At 44.2% G+C, this 20661-nt stretch overlaps 1 long non-coding RNA gene across 1 annotated transcript; it reads right to left on the reverse strand.

Annotated features, from left to right (window-relative positions):
• Nucleotides 1-1233: 1233 nt before the first annotated feature.
• Nucleotides 1234-19895, reverse strand: LOC112547480 (uncharacterized). Its single transcript, XR_003091214.2, has 3 exons — nt 19766-19895; nt 16001-16080; nt 1234-3631 (listed from the first exon to the last, which is right to left on the reverse strand). It is a non-coding gene; the product is annotated as an uncharacterized LOC112547480 (long non-coding RNA).
• Between the last annotated feature and the right edge of the window lie 766 nt (nt 19896-20661).

A 20661-nucleotide genomic window follows, 5' to 3' on the forward strand; every position in this document is an offset into this window, starting at 1 on the left:
TGGAAAAATATGAATTGAAACAGGCCACCCTGTGCTTTAACTTATGGTTATAATGGATAACAATGAATCATGTAGCACCTTAAAAATGAACCAATTTATTTGGACATAAGCTTTCATTGGCATCTGACAAAATGGGGTTTTGCCCACAAAAGCTTATGTCCAAATCTGTTAGTCTTCAAAGTACCACAGGACTCCTTATTGGTGTTGTGGATATAGACTAACAAGGCTACCCCTCTGATAGCAATAATAGCTGATAATGTCTGCTGATGATTAATATTATTTCTTTCCAGTGGCACCCAAACTGTGTTATCTGCCTTCCAAACCCAGGTGGCACAATCCCTCTCTTAGGGTATGTCTACACTACCCTGCTAGTTCGAACTAGCGGGGTAATGTATGCATACCGCACTTGCTAATGAAGCCCGGGATTTGAATTTCCCGGGCTTCATTAGCATAAAGCCGGTGCCGCCATTTTTAAAAGCCGGCTAGTGCGAACCCCGTGCCGCGCGGCTACACGCGGCACGGGCTAGATAGTTCGGACTAGCTAGCTATTCCAAACTATCTGTACACCTCATTCCACGAGGCGTACAGATAGTTCGGAATAGCTAGCTAGTCCGAACTATCTAGCCTGTGCCGCGTGTAGTGCACGGCACGGGGTTCGCACTAGTCAGCTTTTAAAAATGGCGGCGCCGGCTTTATGCTAATGAAGCCTGGGAAATTCAAATCCCGGGCTTCATTAGCAAGTGCGGTATGCATACATTACCCCGCTAGTTCGAACTAGCGGGGTAGTATAGACGTACCCTCAAAGTCTTATTAAATTAACCTTATTTTTATTCAAATGAAAGGATTTTAGGGGTGGATGCATTGTTAATTAAATGTTTTGACATTTGATTAACATTAAGGATGCATCTACACAGCACCCTAAACTTGAAATAAGATACGCAATTTGCACAATGCAAATTGCGTATCTTATTTCAATTGTAATTGAAATAGTTTATTTGGAAATTTAGCATGTCTACAAGCACCAAATTTCAAAACAACATGCTATTTTGAGACATTCCTTAACCCACATGGAAAAGACCACATGGAAAAGGATGCCGGAATAGTGCACCTGTTACTTCTAAAAATATTTTGAAATAACTAATGCATTTAATGGATGCGGGGTAGGTATTTTGGAATACTTCCAGTATCCCAAAATAGCCCCACTATCTAGACATACCCAAAGTGCACAGCAGCTGAAGGAAAGCCAGCGAGAGCACTCTGAAATGTGCATGACATGGTCCCTGAGCAGTTCACCCAGGTATCTTCACCCACATGTGAGTATCTCCACACCAAAGCCCAGCTATCTAACTACATCCTCACTGTTTCTGAACTCACTTATGGGTGAATTGGAGATAGATCCCATTTTTCTGTGTGCTGAGATGCTCTAGGAATCTCTCCCAGTCAGCTATGTCAATTGAAGGAGAACTTGTCCGTCCTTCATGGGGAAGGCCAACTTTTGAAATAGTTATTATTAATGATTTTGCTGAAATCCTCATGCAAAGTATGTGGGTAAAACCCAAGTAAAATCATGGATTAACTGAGTAGTATAGACAAAATTTACATTGCTAGGTCCAAGCAGATCATACAGATGGCCAGGAAAATGTAAAAACTCCATTGGCTAAATTGTGTATAAGAGATGGATTTTCAACTTCACTTATTTTTATACTCTGTACAGCTGAAAAGGGCAATGAAGAGTAAGGGAAAGTTGGCTCTAAAGTAGGTAGGTTCATTCTCCTATCCTGGGCAGGTTGGAACTGATATAGCCCTTAGCACTAAAGCAATGTGAAGTTCTATATCCTACTCTGACATGTCCACTTCAGACAAGGTGGGGAGAAGGGCTTGTGTAGAGTAGGCATAACCAGGCACAAATTCTCCTGTCCAAAGAATCCTCCACTTCCCCCTGCTGGACTGTTTTCCACTTGCGTGGGTTGATGAGGCAAATTGTATGTTAATTATTCAGGCAGCTATATATGGTGCATTCACTTAAATTCATAGATCTGTTTATTTATATTACTAAACTATATTTAAGGTTTATGATCAAGATAGAGCATGAGTCAATGAATACCTTATTTATTTCAGTACCATAGCTATCCTGGGCTCATTTTTGCTCTGTCATACTTTATGTTGGGATCTATACCTGGGCAGCTTCTAAAATTGGTGTATGCAGATATGCTAACCAAGGTGCAGTGCACAAAGTTAAATGTAATTATCTAACATTTATAGAAATCAATTACTGGAGACCAGCAGTAAATAAGTCTTTACTGAATAACTGTAAGGAGGATCAGCAGTGTTACAAAGCCAAGTCTGTATCTATAAACAGACAAGGAAACTAATAGGAAAAGAGAGAGAGCGATTTTCATTTGCAGTGTAAGTAATTCTGCACCGCCTTTGCCATGGCCACTAGAATACAAGGATTTGGGCTCAGTCCAAAATGCTTTCAACTTTCCTTCTCCAGCTAAGTATGATAAAGTGCAAAGACCAACTAACCCATCAAAAGGATCTTATTTCAACCTTTGACCTCAAACTCAACTCTGATTGTCCAACTATAGTAACAAAAAATTGTTTATAAAATAAATTTTGCTGAAGAAGTTCAGAAATGTCTTATTAATTCAAGCACAAAAACATTTACAGTATGTTAACAGTGCCTTAGAGGATCAGTAGAGTTAAGATAGCTAAATGTTTCTGTTATAAATCTTGTTATTTTTATAACATTGGTTACATGCGGAACAAAAGTACATTGGACCAGATTCTTGTTTACACTAGTACTAATTAAGAACTGTACCACTGAAATGGTGTTGAACTCAAGTAGCAGTCTGATTCAAAATCCATTGAAGTCAGTGGTAGTCTTTGCTTTGATTTCAGTGGGCTTTGGAGCAGGACTTAAATGAGAGGTGAATCTTCTCGCTCATTCATCTACTATTCTCTCTCTCTAAATTTAGTGTAAGCTGTTGCCCAGAGATTATGTAATAGCAACACAAACTGGGCAATATTCCAAGTCTAATGTCATCACATCAGACATCCTGCCTGCCACAGGTGGGAGCCTGTTAAGCCAGCTGGCCTTGCCATTCCTTTTCAAGTGTATCCTGTTGGACATAGAGGATGGCATTAGCCACTATTTTCAGAGCCTCTTCTCATGAGTTCACCTTCTGTTCCCAACCAAGGATATTTTTGGAATTTGGAGCACAGGCTTATGGGCATTGGTTTCTGTTCAAGGAACAAAGGCGGCCAGTTTAGGTTCCACTAATGCAGGTAGCAGAGAAGAGCACAGGATTTTCCTGTCCTCCTTAAAGTAATTCTTGTCAAGAAATGAGGTTGGAAGAGGGCCTTATAACTTTGGCCAAATATGTGGCTCCCAGTATTGCCAACTGCAAGTGTTCAGTAGTGTAAGTCAGGCCCCAAGAATTATGAGATTTTTGAAAAATAATTCACTATGAATTTGGGGAGGAGGGGGAAGGGCGTTGCCGTCTGATTTTTGAGCCACTGAGATCTCATTTTCAAGTTTTTCTGTGTAACCATGAGGGCTATAATCTTTCTCTTTAAAAAAAATGCTGAGCGTTGTATGCAATCACATGATTCTTGGAGATGGGGAAATCTAAGAAAAAGAGCAAAATAAATAAGTGTCTCAGTATTATCATGAGTATTGGTAACATCAATCTTATAATCTGGACAGTTATCCCGAAAGACATTATCCTACAGCAGGAAAAATCTCATCATGACAATATCACAAAAGACAATATCAAGTCCTACATAAAAAAATATTTTACTGTCCCCTGCTAAGTTAATATATTTAAAATGTAAATAATTTTTCTACCAGATATGTGATAAAGAAGAAGAACAACCACCACCAGCAGTAGCACCCTCACCACCTCCCAGTGGCTCTTGAGACTGACAACTTGACCAGATACTAGAGGTGAAGTAAATTCCTCTGTCTTGTGGCTCAAACTTGATGAGGGTGCAGCCTATAGATAGGTCACTCACAGGATGCTGGAATGGGGAGCTTGTTATGAGCAATGCCCATTGAATTAATAGTAGAAGAGTAAAGAGCATTCAAAGAATGATTTGCCTGTTCCTAGTTTGGATATGTTTATAGTAGGAGGAATTTTCCTAACATGGATGTTCAGTTCAGCAAGGTCCATCGCTTCATTTCATTTGAGGAAACTCTTTGAGCAAACAGAGGCTTTTTGCAGTCTATAGTGTTCCAAGTGCACTGTTGTGATCTCAGTCTCTTTCAAAGTAGTGCTATGGCTGTGGTGAATCCTGGTGTAGAAGCTTGAAGGCTTTAAAGCTTGACAGGTAAGACAAGAACCACCACAAAACAGTGCTCCTGATACCCAACTCCTCCAGGATCTCCAGCAGGTCACCATGGTTGATGGTATCGAAAGTTGCCAAGAGGTCCAGGAGAATCAACAGGAACACACACACCTTGTGTATCTCTCAGTGTAGGTCACTATGAGGATGACCACGGTGGTTTCCATTCAAAAAAACAGGCCTGAAGCCAGACTGAAATGGATCCAGATAATCTGTTTCTTCTAAGAAAGCTTAGAGTTGCAACACCACTGCCTGCTTGCCCAGGAAGGGAATAATAGTGACTTGGTGATAGTTATTCAAGTCATGTGGGTCCAGGAAAGGCTTCTTTAAGGAACAGTTTTACCATCGCCTCTTTCAAGGCAGCAGGAACCATCCCAGATCTAAAAGAAGCATTAACAATCCTCTGGCCGCAACCAGTCATCCCTTCCCACCTTGATTTAATAAACCCTGAGGAGCGGGGTCAAGTGAGCACGTGGTCAGTCACACACTTCCAAGCACTATGTCTGCATCCTCAGTCTGCAAAAGCTGAAACTGATCCAAAGTAAAATGACAAGGTGGTGCACTCAATACATTCCATACCTGCTTACATGATAGCCAGAGTCCAAGTTGGACTGGATGTGAGAGATCTTATCTGTAAACTGCTGCATAAACAAGTCACAGTGGATTGCCGAGGGCTCGTCCATCTCATCACAAGGGCCAAACTGTAAGAGGCCCCACACCACTTGAAACAATTCCACCAGATGGCACTGTGCAGATGTGATGTGGGTGGAGAAATAGCTTTTCTTCACTCTCAGTACCACTACAGAGTAGGCTCACAATTTGGCTCTAACCCACGATCGATTGGACTCCGCTCGAGTTCTCCTGTAGATGGCTGTAGATGGTGCTCTAGCCATCGTACAGACTACTTTGTCGCCTGCAACTCCCCAGAAAACTATGGAGCAAACTTGGCTTGACCAGTCCAAAGAGGGTGCTTAAGAGCGATCATGTCGACCACCTGAGTTACCTCAATGTTCCACATATCATCCAGGCATTTACAGGACCACTGGCTGTAACAGCTGCCTTTGGGGGGTCCTCAGGAAACACTCTGGATCCATCAGTCTCCTAGGGTCGGCCATCTTAATCAATCCCCACCTCTGCAGAGGGGAAGGCCAGCAAATAGTTTAAACTTGACCAGGTAGTGATCGATCCATGACAAAGGAAGCGTAACCACATCCTTTATCCTGAAATCTCTATCACCCTTAGTCCAAAAGACCAGATCAAGCATATGACCTACCACATTTGTAGGGGAAGTTATTAATTGGGATAGTCCCAAGATTGTAATGGTGGCCATGAAGTCTCAATCCCCCAAAACCAAAAGCCTCTGGATCCTCAATGGAACGTCTGAGACCAGCTTGAGCAGAGCATCTGCTGTGTAGTGAGGCGGACAGTACAACAGCAGAACACCCAACCTATCCTGGCCACTCATCACCAGGTACAAACATTCAAATCTAGCACTTTGTAGGACCGGGGCCCTGGGTTTCCTGATAGACAATCGCCATCCTCTCCCCATCTCCGCCCCGACCATCAACCCAAGGCTGGTGCTGGATTGAGACCCTAGCCAGCCACAACTGGGAGAGGTCTGTGCCTCCCTCCACTCCCAGACAGGTCTCAGTGATACAAGCAAAGTCAGTTCCTTCATCCAGGATTAACTCCTGGGATGATAGTTGTCTTGTGAGATACCAACCTGGCATTCAGCACAGCACTGTCAGGCCTAACTGCCAGCTGTTAAGGTTCCCAGGGTCATTGAGCTGGAGGCAAGAGATGTACGAAGAATAGTCCATAATTGTTTAAACCTCGTTCATCTCAGCTGGCCCATCCTGATCCAACAGCTATATTTCCCCCTACCTGTCACAACTCCCACTATGCCATCTGAACCCTCCCCCTTAGCCACCCTGCCTGTGCCATGATACATAATACACCCCTTCCTTGACCTATAGTGTGGGCAGGTAGAGGGAAATTTCTCTCACGAAGAACCCACCTCTGCCCTCCCTGCTCTCACCAGGCACTGAGTAGGCCACCATACAGCTCCAAAAGAAATCTTGAAAGGCAATTGCTTTGACTAGAAGAGGGAAACATTTTTTTTCTGCCAGGCTGGATTGCTTACCACACTGTTGTCTGAAAGACACTTATGGGTCAGTCTGGTCCCATTGAAGTCAGTGGGAGTTTTGTCATTAACTTCAATGGGACCAGGATTTAGTCCCTGAAAAAGTAACATTTCAGAAACAATCTGCTTGGTAAAGTAGAGTCTGCAAAAATCTACCTGCTTCTGAATAGCTGAGGACACACCATCTTGAAATTAATTTTCCAGTGTGGTAGCATCCTTTATATCCACTATTACAAAACACTTTACAGAAAAACATCATTCAGCTAAGGGGGGGGGGGGGGGGGGAGGCTGTACGTGGGGATTTTAAAAGGTTTTATTGGAAGAGAGGAAGTGACTCAGAAGAAGGGTAAGAGTTCCCAGAGAGAGGAAAGTAAAAGAGTGACAGCTCCTTCCTTTCCCACCTCAAACCATAGTGAGTCAAGGGGAAGGAACCATCAATCTAGCAAATGCTGTCAGCTCAATTGTGTGCTAGAAAATAGTTGAAGCTTCTAGGTGCTAATGCGATATAAATTACTACTAATAATCATAACCTATAAAAATAACAAATCCGATGCTGCTACATCACCAACATTCATCATAAATATTGATTATATTCATGGCAGAATATAAACAGAGGTACTATCATGGTAGGAAAATATCTTGACATCAGTATATTTGACAACAACAGGTTTCGGCTTCACCTCAGTATTTATTTCCCTCTACATGCCCCCTCAACTATACTGCAGCATTTGTGCAGCAGTTGAGGATTTGCTGCTTCTGTGACAGTAATCGATTCCATTGGTATTAGTTTTTCATCATGTAACAAAATCAGCATTTCCCACAGACTTCTGATTTTTACAGGGAAAATAAAGGTTAGACATGTTTTTTCTCTTGAAATAAATCATCCCTCAGAGAGCTTTTGTTTCTCACTGTGCAGCTTGCCAATGGCTGGCATGCCCTTTTCTCGTACTGTCTGTGAGTTAATCAGTTTTTGATGTATACAGCACGTCTGACAGACTACATTTGGGTCAGTTTGGGTGAGTTCATCCAGTGTTTCCTGAACACATCATCAGTAAGTGACTTGACACTGCTGTGAACTGACTTTAGTGCTCATTAGGTAACATCCTGAAGAATTATGGTCGATGATAATCACCGTGCAGACTGTGCACAGCCATTCAATCCAGCCCTCAGCTTGTTGACAAAAACATCAGGTGCTCTAATTTACTGTTTAAATATTATGAAGTGGTGGTTTGACCAGCTCATAGTCAGCAGGTCTTCTCTCTCTCTCTCTCTCTCTCTCTCTCTCACACACACACACACAGTCTCACAATTGTTCTAACTGGCAACCTTATACATGACAATCTCAACAGAAACATGTGTAGAATTAGCACAGAGATTGACCCATCTTCTCAACTTTCTCTGGGACAGAGGCGAGGCACATTGGTAGGGAAATGTGGAAAACATTCACTGCTGTTAAGCATGCAACACCTGATCTGTGGATTTGTCTTCTGTCCAATAAATGTGAACCTTGGATCAAGTGCTAAGGGGATCTAAGGTAGTCTAGGCTTGGATGCCACCTTCCTCCAAACCTCTCAACATGTAAATTAAATACGTTTAACCTGGCTTGATCACAGTGAGGTTCCCCCAGATTTGCAATTACTTAGGGTACATCTACACAGCATGGCTTAACTCGAAATTAGCTATGCAAGTTGAGCTACATCAATTGCATAGCTTATTTCAAAATAGCTTATTTTGAAATTGCGAGCGTCTACATAGCACTTATTTTGAAATAGGACACTCTTCCACTGACTTCCCTTACTCCTCTTACAATGAAGGTTACAGGAGTTGGACTAAGAAATCCTCCAGCTTGACAGTATTTCAACATTATTTTGAAATAACTGCTTGCTGTATAGATGCAGACTAAGTTATTTGGAAATAATGTTAGTTATTTGGAAATAATGTTCCTATGTGGACATACCTTTACGGGTATGGATCTTACATTCCAATCCCATTACACCTCATCTCTTAATTTGGCCATCAATTCTAAGATAAATTAAATCAGTTCACTTCTCCTCTCTTCTGAGGTGCAGAGTATACTACAGCAGGGAAAGCAACTAACAAGAAAGTATGTAAATTAAACCAGGAGGTGACTCTTGGAATGAAAGCAGACTCCGCCTGTAGGTAATGTTGGTTTGGTTAGGTTTGGTTTGGTTTGAAGTGTATTACCTTGTAAAGATTAAAAATGTCATGAGCTGGGAATGCATTACTTTAGGAATGGTTTCATGACTAGTGCTGTTATCAATAAGCATGCAAGGCTGGTATGCAGCAAGGCTGAAATGCTGACACTAATTCTACACATTTTGTATAACAAGCTGATTGTAATAGTTTTCATTTCCTGCCAGCACATGGAGCTGGGGAGGGAAGTGCTGACTCAGGTCTATTTTCTCCAGCAGCTGAACATGACTCTCTGAAGACTTAGTTAAACAAATAAATATACTCCTGTGGCATAGAAGGTGCTTTGTTTATTGTTCTTTTTCACTTGGGTTACTCTAGGAGCAACGTATTAATAAATGACAACAGAAAATTATAGCAGGGAGTCCAAAAGGAGGGTGCTCTTTGTTGTTGTTCTTTTTAAAAGGCACAGCAATATGTTGAAGTTATTTATTTACACAGACTGTCTATTATTTTGTTTATTACTTTATTTTAATGTGCTCTGGCTGAGCAAGCATATGGTGGTTGAAAGAATAAAAACTCTGCTTCTGAACAGTCTGTCACCTTAGGTGAAGTGCAGGACAGAGCCTGTTCATAAGACTTAACCTCAAGAAAGCACTCTCTCTGGGAATTACATGAAGTAATTTAGCCATGGTACCCTTTCAAGCCTGTGTTCCATTTAACAATCAGCTGAACTCTTGGCAAATTTGGTGGCTTTGTGGTATCTAACCACTGCTTAAAGAATAAATTCATTGCTTCTGGGGTTTTTTCATCATTTGTAGTTGAATATAAAAATTAAGAATATTCACGAAAACAGATGATGGTCATTTATCTTTTTTACTGCTTCTTTAAAATGAATGATAATATGCTGGCATAAAGTTCAAACAAGAAATTGAGATGGGAAATTGAATGTACAGTACTGGCATCTATTTCCTAAAACTTACAAAAATTTCCAGATAAAGTGGCTTATTGTATAAGACACTGTGAGCTAGACTGTGATAGTATTACTCATGCTGAGTGCTACTTTACCTTTCATGAGTAGTTCTGCTAATTTCAAGTGGGTCTGCTAAAGTACTAAGATGCTGCTAAGTAAGCGTATCACAAATACAGATTTCAAAAATTATGTTTAAGTTACCCTTTCCCCCATCTCTATGGCCAAATCATGACATGGGATGGCATGGATTTTTAGGTAATAAATTCAGTGGGAATTTCTGATTAAAAATCAATGACTTGACATGGCCCCTATGCTTTTCTGGTAATTTGGGAGCATACCAATCTTGTAGTGTCACAGAACAAATTCTGGTTCTTAGTGGCCTATTTGCAGCTGAAATCTTAATATAGGCCACCAGCAAGTATGGTATAATTCATTTAGGGTAAATCCACATTACAGACAACGGTATGACTGTGGTTGTGTAGACATTTACACACTTGCTATGTTCTCACTGGCTCATAAGAAATAGAAGTGAGAATGTTACAGTGCTGGTTTCAGTACGGGTTGTACAAGCCTGCCTTATCCTCTTCAGTACGTGCTTTCTTGTACAGCCAGTGCTAACACCCATTGTTGTGTCCTCACTTCTATTTTTAGCAAGCTCACTAGAGTACAGTTATGGCTATTCATATCTCTGGCTGCTGTACTGACATACTATTAGAGTTAGCTGATCTCCTACCCTGTTGTTCTTTCTCTCTCACGGTGATGGTAGTGGTAGTTCATTTTGATTAAACTAAAACTCAGATTTCTCTGGCAACGGGGATTATCACTCTTGAGACCTTGATATTATTGTCCACTGTAAGAACTAGAGTTGTTCAATTAAATGGCGATATAATGCCTTATATAGTTAAAAATTATGAAATAAAGTCAGATTTTAAATCTCAGAGGGGTAGCTATGTTAGTCTGTAACTTTAAAAAAACAAATAGTCCTGTTACACCTTAGAGACTAACAAATATATAGATATAGATAAATAAGTTTTGCCCATGAAAGTTAATGATTCTATGTATATATTTTTGTTAGTCTCTAAGGAGCAACAGAACTATTCATTTTTACATCAGACTGTAGTACCTTTACTCACATTGAGGAGTAATTTACTCCACAAATCAGTGAGGCCACTTATGACGTAAGGGAAAGTTTCATGTCAGTAAGGATAGCACAATCTTCCTTTCAGTACCTTATGCAATGTATCATCTCAGTTTTTCATTTCTAGCAGATATACTCCCTCATTGTTCAGCTACCTTTCCTGTCTGAACAGCATCCTTTATTTTATAGGAATAGTAGAAAAGCATTGTAAAAGACAGCCATTTGATTTCCCTGCAAAAAAGTCTGTAGCATACTGGCCCTACATGTGAGGGTGTTTGTGTATTTAACCAGGTGCCACAAGCAATGAGATGTAGAGAATTGCCCCCATTGTTTTAAGAGTGATTTAAAGGCTACAAACATATGGAATGCCATCTATTTCTGTACCAGGTATGGACTGGTTACAAAACTTGTCAGATGTATTCATTATAAGATCTTTTAATGCTCTCCTAGGTATGGCTAAGGTTAGCTTTAAATAAGGTATTTTACTCACATTGCCACCTAGTGGCTGAACAGTATTATACAATTTAGCGTTCCATTCCATTACAGGGGACAGGCACCCTTCCCCAACTATGCCAGCTGAAGGAACAGTGGCTACGAGGAGGTTTATCTCATCTGGCCATTAAGCTGCTGTGCTGAGAAAGGGCTTGGATAATTCTCTCTCCCCCAAGCAGCCTGAATACTGAACCCCTCATCCCAAGTCTCACCCCAGAGCAATGTTTTAAATGAGGCATGCACATTTTCATTTTATTTTCTAAAAAACAAAAATTGAGTTAAGGACCTGAGCACCATGAGGAAAATATTTTAGTTGTAAATAAAGCTGGATGCTTGTAGTCCAAATGAGATCTTCTCTGACTCATTTAGTAACTGTCGACCCAGTGCATATCCACCGCCCCTGTTGTCCTTCAGAGTTTCATGGGTTAGAATATCATCCATGAAGATGAAAACTCCATTTCTATTCATTAACAACTTTGCCATCTTTCTTTGAAAAATTTCAGGTGCACAAGTAAAATGTAATGTTCAAAATCAAAATCTGTCAAAGGGCATGATAAATATAGTCAGTTTAGCATTTTCTTTCTGGCTAAAGGATTTTGCCAGAATATGCTGGAGGCATCTAGCATGAAGTATACTGTGGTTTCTTTTTACTTTGGAGAGGAAGCTATCCAACAGCATGAGGAAACATTTTTATATCGCAATAATTTCATTAAGTCTTTAAGATCCATACCAATTCGTATTTTTTCCATTTTTCTTTATAACTGGCAACATTGGGGACCACCCATGCTCTTGGCTAAGTGATTGGCATAATGAAGAGAAGCTACTCTATTCTCTTTGACACAGTATGAAGTAATGGGATAGGAATCTATGAGGTTAATGTACATTATATGGTTGGACATTGTTTCTTAAGGTTATTTGTATTGGTTCTTCCAAAATCCCAAATATTCCATTGAGTTCTTCTACCCATTATGGCTGCTATAATTGGCTGAGAAAGCTGTTGGCCTTTGGTCTTACACACTCTGAATACATAACTTTTGTTGCTGTAAATTGTTTCTGTAGTGAACTTACCTGTGCAATTCAGAATTCCTGTAGGGCTAATCAGAGCTATGTCAGGTGACTTAATCTCTGGAAAGGGTTGGTGGTGACTGTAAATCCCCTTATGAGATGACCATGACATCAGCTACTGAGTACATTTTAAGTCAATAATCTTGCCATGAATATTCAGTTTTGCTCTCTAGGAAGCCTCTAAGGGTGTGTCTAGACTACTGAGTTTTGTCGACAAAAGGTGTTATTGCCTGTAGGGTTGCATCTAGACTACAGGGTTTTGTCGACAAAGCAGCTTGCTTTGTCGACAGAACTGAATGTGTCTAGATGCTCTATGTCGACAGAAGTTTTGTCGACAGTATCTGTCGACAAAACCGTGTAGTTTAGACGTACCCTAAGTCATCAACAGTAACAGATCCCAGAAACAATGACTCTTAATTGTTTGTATCATGAAACAACTCCCTGACTGATTTGGTGTGGCAAACAAACCAAAATGTCCATATTGCATGCATTTATTACAGTGTGTGCCTCTGGTTGGACATGGATCATCTTTTGGGATATGACTTTTTCCTACACCTTGTGCATGTCGGCTGGAATTTGTCCCTTGTAGTCTCAGAGTTCTCTCTCTTTTCCTCAGGGATTTTATTATAATGACTTTTAACATGCATGTGTCTGTTTTCAATTTCTAAACCAGTTTTAGGTTTTTCAAGTTTGTCAAGTTGCTCTAGATTTTGCTGCCTTGCTAGCTTAGACTACTTTGCACTCTATGTAGCTGTTGCTGGGGTTAAATCTCTCTTCAGCTGTACTTGAGGTGAAATGTTTTATCTGTTAATCCAGTAAGCAGTCTGTCTCTGATATGTTCATGTTTTGCATTCCCCAAAACACAGTTTTCAGCTAGATATTCAGAGCTCTTAGAAAATATTCAACATTTCTCCCTGGTTCTTGAATTCTCTGGTATAAAAACACTCTTCTCTTTCACAGAACCCATTTCCATGATTGAAAGATATACGCTGCCCTCTTGACATAGCATAAATTAAAGAAGATATTTATTAAAGATCAGTGGCAATGTGAAATCTTGTTTTCAATCTGTCCATTCTGAGGATCTGTCAAAGCTGAAGATCTCTAGAACACATAAGAGTGACATGTGCAGACTCATGGCCACTTCACGGATCATATTTCCACAACTGGATCTCACAGGTATCTTGTATCACAAATAACAATAACTGAATGGTCATGGAGCTTGAACTACTCTTTGGACTCTAGTGAGACTGCAACCAAGATAGAGTTAAGATATACCTGATGTGTGATTTAGAGTTGTTTGTCAATATCCTTGTTGTACATATTCTATGAATAAATCCAAGCCTTCAGTATCATCACTCTGGTATGTGCAGGAAGGGAGGATGCCTGAGGAAATGAGTGGACCTGGAGGGAAGGAGTGTGCTAAGTGCAGTGGAAGGTAGTATATATGCTAGTCTTCAATGGGAGGCCTGGTGCAGGTCAGGTCAGGAGAAAGAAAGAATGCCAGGTAGAATAGACATGGTGGGTTCTGAGAAAAAGCCAGAAGGGGTATCACCTTTGTGTTAGCCTCCTTATGATTCATTGGGGATGGAAAGGGCATGCATACTGCTGAAGTTTACTTTTTCAAGACTTTACCAATCCAAAAGTGTTATAGCTATAGTGCTGTCCATTTCAGAAGAGGTAGTGATTTGTTTGTTATAAAGAAGCCAAAAAAATGCCACTGCAGACTCTTCGGTTGGACTCGAAATCTCCTCTAGTTTCAGCCAAGGAATGCATTTTTCAACTACCTCCGTATGTTTATCCAAAGCTTATATTATCATTTGCTAAATATATTATGTCATGCTATTTACTTCGTTCTGCTGCTTCAAGACCTTTGTATGGCTTCTCAACGCCCTACAAATTTAACATATAAATTGCTGAGAAAAGGCTGACCTGCCAATGTTTGCCTGTCTAGCTTTCCAAAGACTTCAGTAGGAAAAAAACACCAATTGCAACTGTTCACTTTTGTGCCACCTCATCCAAATTGTTTAATCTGATATGGCTAAAAATAAAAATGATATGCAGAAAGGTTAAAATGCTTACATTTACATGTTAGGTACTTAAAGTCAGATTTATTTAGAAGTCTAAAGATGAAGATAGACTCCATTTCCTCCCCCCACCCCACCCCCTGCCAAAAAAAAAAAGGTAGGTACCTAACTCCCTTTAAAAGTCTTTGGAATTAGGCATCTCACCTGCTGGGTTGCATTCTAACATGCATTAGAAACTCCCACCAGACACCTTTATCATCTTTGAAAATGTGGACCCTAACTTCATATTTAGCATATTCAAGTCACCTGGTTTCCATGGCTGTTGAGCAGTAGAAACTGTCAGGTCACAACATCTCTGAAAATCAGAGCACCTATTTAATTGCTTAAATGTAGGCCTATATATCTCCTTTATACCCATACACGCACACACACACACTTATGAAGGAGCATGCTTGAGTTCACTTACTGTATCATATATAATATCATATCATTATAAGAATGCTATACTGAGTCTTAACAAACCATTCATATATAAAAAGGTTTTCAAACAAAATTACAGTGGAAGAAGAAAGTGAGGTTTTGTCAAAAATGCATTGAGAAATGATAGAAATAAAAGGACTGATAATGAAGGACGACATTGACAGTAGTTACAGGATAAACATTTAGGAATGTGAAAAACCACTGAAAGTAAAACTGATGACCATTATTATTTAAAGATCTGAAATGATTATGCTATTGTTTGACCTGTACATTATATAAGAAATTGAAGAGCAATTTGACGGTTGCCCTTCCTATCATGTACCTTCATCCACAGTGTAAACACAGAGCTCCCACATGACTACTCTGTTTAAAATTCACAGACTAGGTAAGTGTTAAGACTTTGTTTTCTCTTCAGAGTTCTTCTTTAAATTTCCAAGGAATCAGCGTGTCTGGAAACTGCTATTTTGTAAAGCAGAATTAATGTGGCATTTTGCCTATGCGACACTGTGCTCTCTCATGAAGACATTACTAGGTACTGTTCTTTCTTGTTGTTGCTTTTTAGTTCAGGGGAGCTATGCTGGTTTACACCATCTGAGATTCTGGCCTAAAGTATATGGTTACTTCTTGTATTGAAAAACATCCAACTTCACAGTTAAAAAAAATCTCATTCAGATGCTCTTTCAGAATAAATAAAATAATTATATTTTTAAATTTAAAGAAATGAAAAATAAAGTCTCTATACGACAGGTGTAATTTGGAGTTGCTCCACTGAAGTCCATGGGATAAGGATTGGGCCCTCGATGCTGGCTCATGAAGACTATTTATTGAATGGAGCTATACTGATTTATACCAGTGGAGATTCTAGCCCAGAATACATATGTCCTCTGTAGACTGTAGCAGGCAAGAGCAATTCTGAGAATAAAATAGTTGCTTTCTTTGTAGAAATGGAAAGGTGCAATACTTAGGGTGGCTCTGCAATAGCTGTAAACTTACTTTTCATGCTGACACTAGTCAATCAGGGGGCATGTTTGAGGACATACATACAGTGTCATTAATCAATACACATTAATTACTAAAAGACTTATCCGGCTTCTCCCCAAGGTTGGCCCACGGTGGCGGGGACCACACGGCATGCCTGCTGGCTTTCTCCCAGGGGCCGGGGAAGGGAGGAGGGGGAAGCTTCTTACCAGCGCCAACACAGGGGCAGCAGGTACTTCCACACGCCAGCCCAGGACAGCAGGGGCTGCTTGGCCTTCCGCAGCTGCAGCTGGAACAAAGGGGCAGAATGGGGTAGTGGCACAAAGGCAGGTAAGTGCCTCTCTACCCTTCATGCCCAGACCCTGCACTCCCACCTCTCTCACACACACCCATTGAGGCCTTGCACCCTCAGCCTGCTCCCACACACTGCCCCTAGCCAGACACCCTGCCTCCAGCCTGCTCCTGTGCCCACCTATGCTCCTGCACCCACCCTCCTGTCTAGGGATGTAAGCAAATAGTAGAGTAGTGTACTACTTGCTTCCCCCTCTCTTACTTGCTGCCTCTGTATGGGGGGAATGCAAAGGGCAGGGATAGAAGCCTGTGCTGGGGAGAGCTGACTTAGAAACCGGTTCCCCCCAGCACCGTCTCCACAGTGCTGCCTACCCCCTCTGCACTGATGCCTCTATCAGAGGCAGCAGTGGCAAGGGGGAGTAGGGGAGGCTGCCACAAAGCACCCCTGTCCATGGCAGCCTGAGCTGGCCACAGGCAGAGGCTGCTCTGGCAGCCACCCCTGTCTGCAGGGGGTCCCGGTCCCAGCTCTCACTGCTCTGGGACTGAAGCTCTGCATTTTAAATGTAGTAAGAGTGGCCTGGCTCTTACTAGATTTGAAAGGGAGAACTGCAGCGGTCCTGGCTCTGTTCCAGCTCACATGGGTCGGGGATCTATCCCCACTGCAGCTCTGCAGTTTGAAATGTGGTAGAAGCCAGGCTGCCTGATTGCCCAGCTCCTACTACAGGCAGTCCCCGGGTTACATGGATCCGACTTACATCGGATCCCTACTTACAAACGGGGTGATGCAACCCCGCACTAGCTGCTTTTCCCCCTAGCAGACCAGGGAGACGCAAAGCTAGCGCCCCACCCAGCAGACCAGGGAGACGTGGAGCGGCTTTTCTCAGTAGACACCTCAGCTTGAGAATAAAGGACTGAGGGAAGTGAGGTGTGGGAGACTAAAACTGAGCTCTGGAGAAATGTTTGGCTAGAGTTTCCCCTACAATATGTACCAGTTCCGACTTACATACAAATTCAACTTAAGAACAAACCTACAGTCCCTATCTTGTACGTAACCCGGGGACTGCCTGTATATTTAAACTGTGGTGGAGGTAGCACCACGATTGGTGAAAGCTGGGACAGAGCACCTTCCCTTATCTACTAATCGTGTAGTCGCTCCAAATTGTTATCGACTACATGATTAGTCAATTACCCACCTCTAATTACTCCTGGCCAGACTCTGCACCTACCCTTACTCCTGCACCCTCCCTCCTGGACACCACACTGCACCCTTCCTTGCTCCTGTTCCCTGCTACCTGGCTAGACACCCTACTCCCAGCCTCCTCCTAACTGCCACCCAGACCTCATACCCTCATATCCTCCTACACCCCATCTCCCGCTAAGATGCTGCACCCCCTCTCTATCCTACTTGTTGGCTACCTCACACTGAACACTGAACCCCTTATTTTTTACCTCACCCCAAAGTTTAGGGAGGTCACAAAATCTAACCCTGAAACTCCAGAAGAGTTAATCTGGCCTATGTAAAGCCCTGAACCTCACTTCTTCTTGTTCCTGCCTCCCCTGCCCTGGAGCACCAGGAGAGTGAGGGGTCTCAGGTGGGGGCCCCCATTGATTTTTCTGTGTCAATGGCCTCTAACCTTAAAAAGGTTCCCCACTCCTGCCATAAATAAAGACAATGTTGAAATATTTTGTGTTGGACATAAATTAATATTTTACTTTATTTAAAATGAAGTTTGATAAACTAACATGAGAAAGTTAAAGTGCTTAATCTGTTTAATCATTTTGATTAATACCTCCTTTCTTACTCCTTCAATTAAACCATACTGCCCTAACTGCAACATTAGCAAAATGGCTCAGGCATACTTATATAATTAACAGTGAGTTTCCATAAGCAACGGGTGGTCCATGGTAAGGTTTGCATTGAGTGGGGACAAAAAGTTTGAGAGCTGTTGCTCTATGCCAGTACAGGCAGTCCCCGGGTTACGTACAAGATAGGGACTGTAGGTTTGTTCTTAAGTTGAATCTGTATGTAAGTCGGAACTGGCGTCCAGATTCAGCCGCTGCTGAAACTGACCGCCAGTTCCGACTTACATACACAATCAACTTAAGAACCCCAAGCGTCCCCAAGTCAGCTGCTGCTGAAACTGATCAGCAGCTGATTCCAGGAAGCCTGGGGCAGAGCAACTCTGCCTGGGGCTTCCTGTAGTCAGCACTGGTCAGTTTCAGCAGCAGCTGACTTGGGGACGCCTGGGGCAGAGCAGCTGGGGTGCTGCTGGGTTGCTCCAGTAGCGCCGCTCCTCAGCGCTACTGGACCAACCCAGCAGCACCCCATCTGCTCTGCCACAGGCGTCCTGATTCAGCCGCTGCTGAAACTGACCAGCAGTGGCTGAATCAGGACGCCTGGGGCAGAGCAGCTGGGGTGCCGCCGGGTTGGTCCAGTAGTGCCCAGAGCGGCGCTGCGGGACCAACCGGCAGCGCCCCAGCTGCTCTGCCACAGGCGTCCGGAGAAAAGCCTAGTCTGCTGGGGGAGGGCATACTAGCTGTGCCCCCCCCCCCCACCCCAGCAGACCAGGAAGACGCGGGCGGCGGACCGAGACGCACCGCGGTCCTGCCGCCTGGGTCCTCTGCGGCTTTGCTCCCAGTCTCCTTGGTCTGCTGGAGACCAGCAGACCAGGGAGATGGGGAGCAAAGCCACGGAGGACGCCAGCAGCGGGACAGCCGCGGGGCGTCTGGGCTGTCCCGCTGCCGGCTTCCCCCAAGGCTTTGCAAAGCCGCAGAGGGGCTCGGGCAGCGAGGCAGCCCGAGCCCCCCCGCGGCTTTGCTCTGCGTCTTCCTGGTCTGCAGACCAGGGAGACGCGGAGAAAGCCCCAGAGTACACGGGCAGCAGGACCACGAGGTCCCGCAGTCCGTGTCCTCCGGGGCGAGCCCCGTTCGTAACTGCGCATCCGACGTAAGTCGGATCCGCATAAGTCGGGGACTGCCTGTATCTAATTCATTGTTGAAGATATTGGACAGAGCTGGTCCCAAAACTGAAGCCTGTGGAACTCGGAGTATTACAGCCCTTATGATAACTACTCTCTCTATTAGCATTTTCTAGCCTTCTGCAATCTCTGCAGATTTCCATGACTTTTCAAAGATCATAGCTAATGGCTCAGACACATCCTTATGGATCCAGCAAGAGAAATCTGGGACCATGTTTGCTGGAACCCACCCCTTCCCCTTTTCATTTACACAGAGGTTGTACAGGCAATTTTTGACGGGGGGGGGGATGATTTTTAGGACTTGGTGTAACTGCCTCCCCTTTCTTCTGCACTGCCAGTGGCTCTCCCTCTGGGACGTCTGCCGGATCGGAGGGGGGGGATCCCCTCGGCGCTGCTCCTCCCCCGCTCGGATGATGTGCTGAGAACCAGGCACCAGGCCGGCAGCGAGGGAGGCGGCGGCTGGGGCAAGGTGGATGTTGTGTGCCAGGCTCTGCGTCAGCGGTGGCGGCTGCAGGACACTCGCTGGCGTCAGAGGCCGCCCGGTGACACACTCTTCCTCCAGCAGCGGGCTGGGAGCCGGCGCAGGGAGGAAGCGCGCGGGGCGGGCGCCTTGGGGGGACGTGCTGCTCTGCAGCGCCTGGCCGGGCCGGGCCGGGAGAGCTGGGGGGGGGGGGGGGGTTGCTATGGGGAAGGAGGCAGACTCACCCGCGGCTGACCCGGGTGAATCACGCTGCTTCCCGCGGCCGCCTGCAGGGGGGAAAAGGCGAATGCGGCGCGCTGGGCTCCGGCTTCCCGGGGGATGGGGTGAGCGCGGCAGGGGGAAAGCGGAGCAGGGGTGGGTCCCGTTGCCGCCTGGCCCCGCACCCAGCCGCCCCTCCAGCCCTGCGGCTGGCTTCCCGCCACGGCGGGGATGGGCGAACCGTGCGCGGGGCGCGTCGCTGCCCGCCCGAGCCACCCCCAGGCTGCTAGATGTCCCCTCCCGCCAGCGCCTCGTGCTCTGTGTGTGCTGCAGGGCAAAGGCATTGGAGAAAGCTTTTAATTACCAGCCTCTGCCCGCTGCCCTGGGCATGAATACATAAGCCAATGGCGTGGGGATGTTTTAAAGAGTAGGGGTGCTGACCTCTCCCCCCTCCCTCTTTACCGCCCCCCCCTTCCCACACACACATACAGCTGAGGCCAGGAGCAAAGACCTGGTGTGCCAGGCTAGCCTCTGGGCCCTGGGGCACAGGGCTTGCAGCAAGACTTCCCCCCCCCCCACTCCTGTGCGGGGCCAAAGCAGAGCCCCTCCCTCCATCCCTCAGCGGGCAGAGCTGGCAGCCAGGAGCTCAGACCCAGAGCCAGCAGTGAAGGCCCCAGCACGCCAAAGATATTAGATAGCAATTCATTTTTTATTTTGTTTAAGTCGTTTTAGCAGTTACGTGATTATTTCATAGTTCCTGGGGGCCAGCATGCTCCCGGCCCTACGCCCAGGGAGACCCCCTTCCCCTGCCACCCCGTGCAGCTGCCTCTGTATCAGAGGCAGCTGCACAAAGTGGCAGCAGCCCCTGTCTGTGGGATTCCCAAGTTCCCTCCAGACAGAGGCTGTGCTGGCATCTCATGGA

The sequence above is a fragment of the Pelodiscus sinensis genome, chromosome 2, assembly GCF_049634645.1.
Source record: "Pelodiscus sinensis isolate JC-2024 chromosome 2, ASM4963464v1, whole genome shotgun sequence".
Lineage (NCBI taxonomy): Eukaryota > Metazoa > Chordata > Testudines > Trionychidae > Pelodiscus > Pelodiscus sinensis.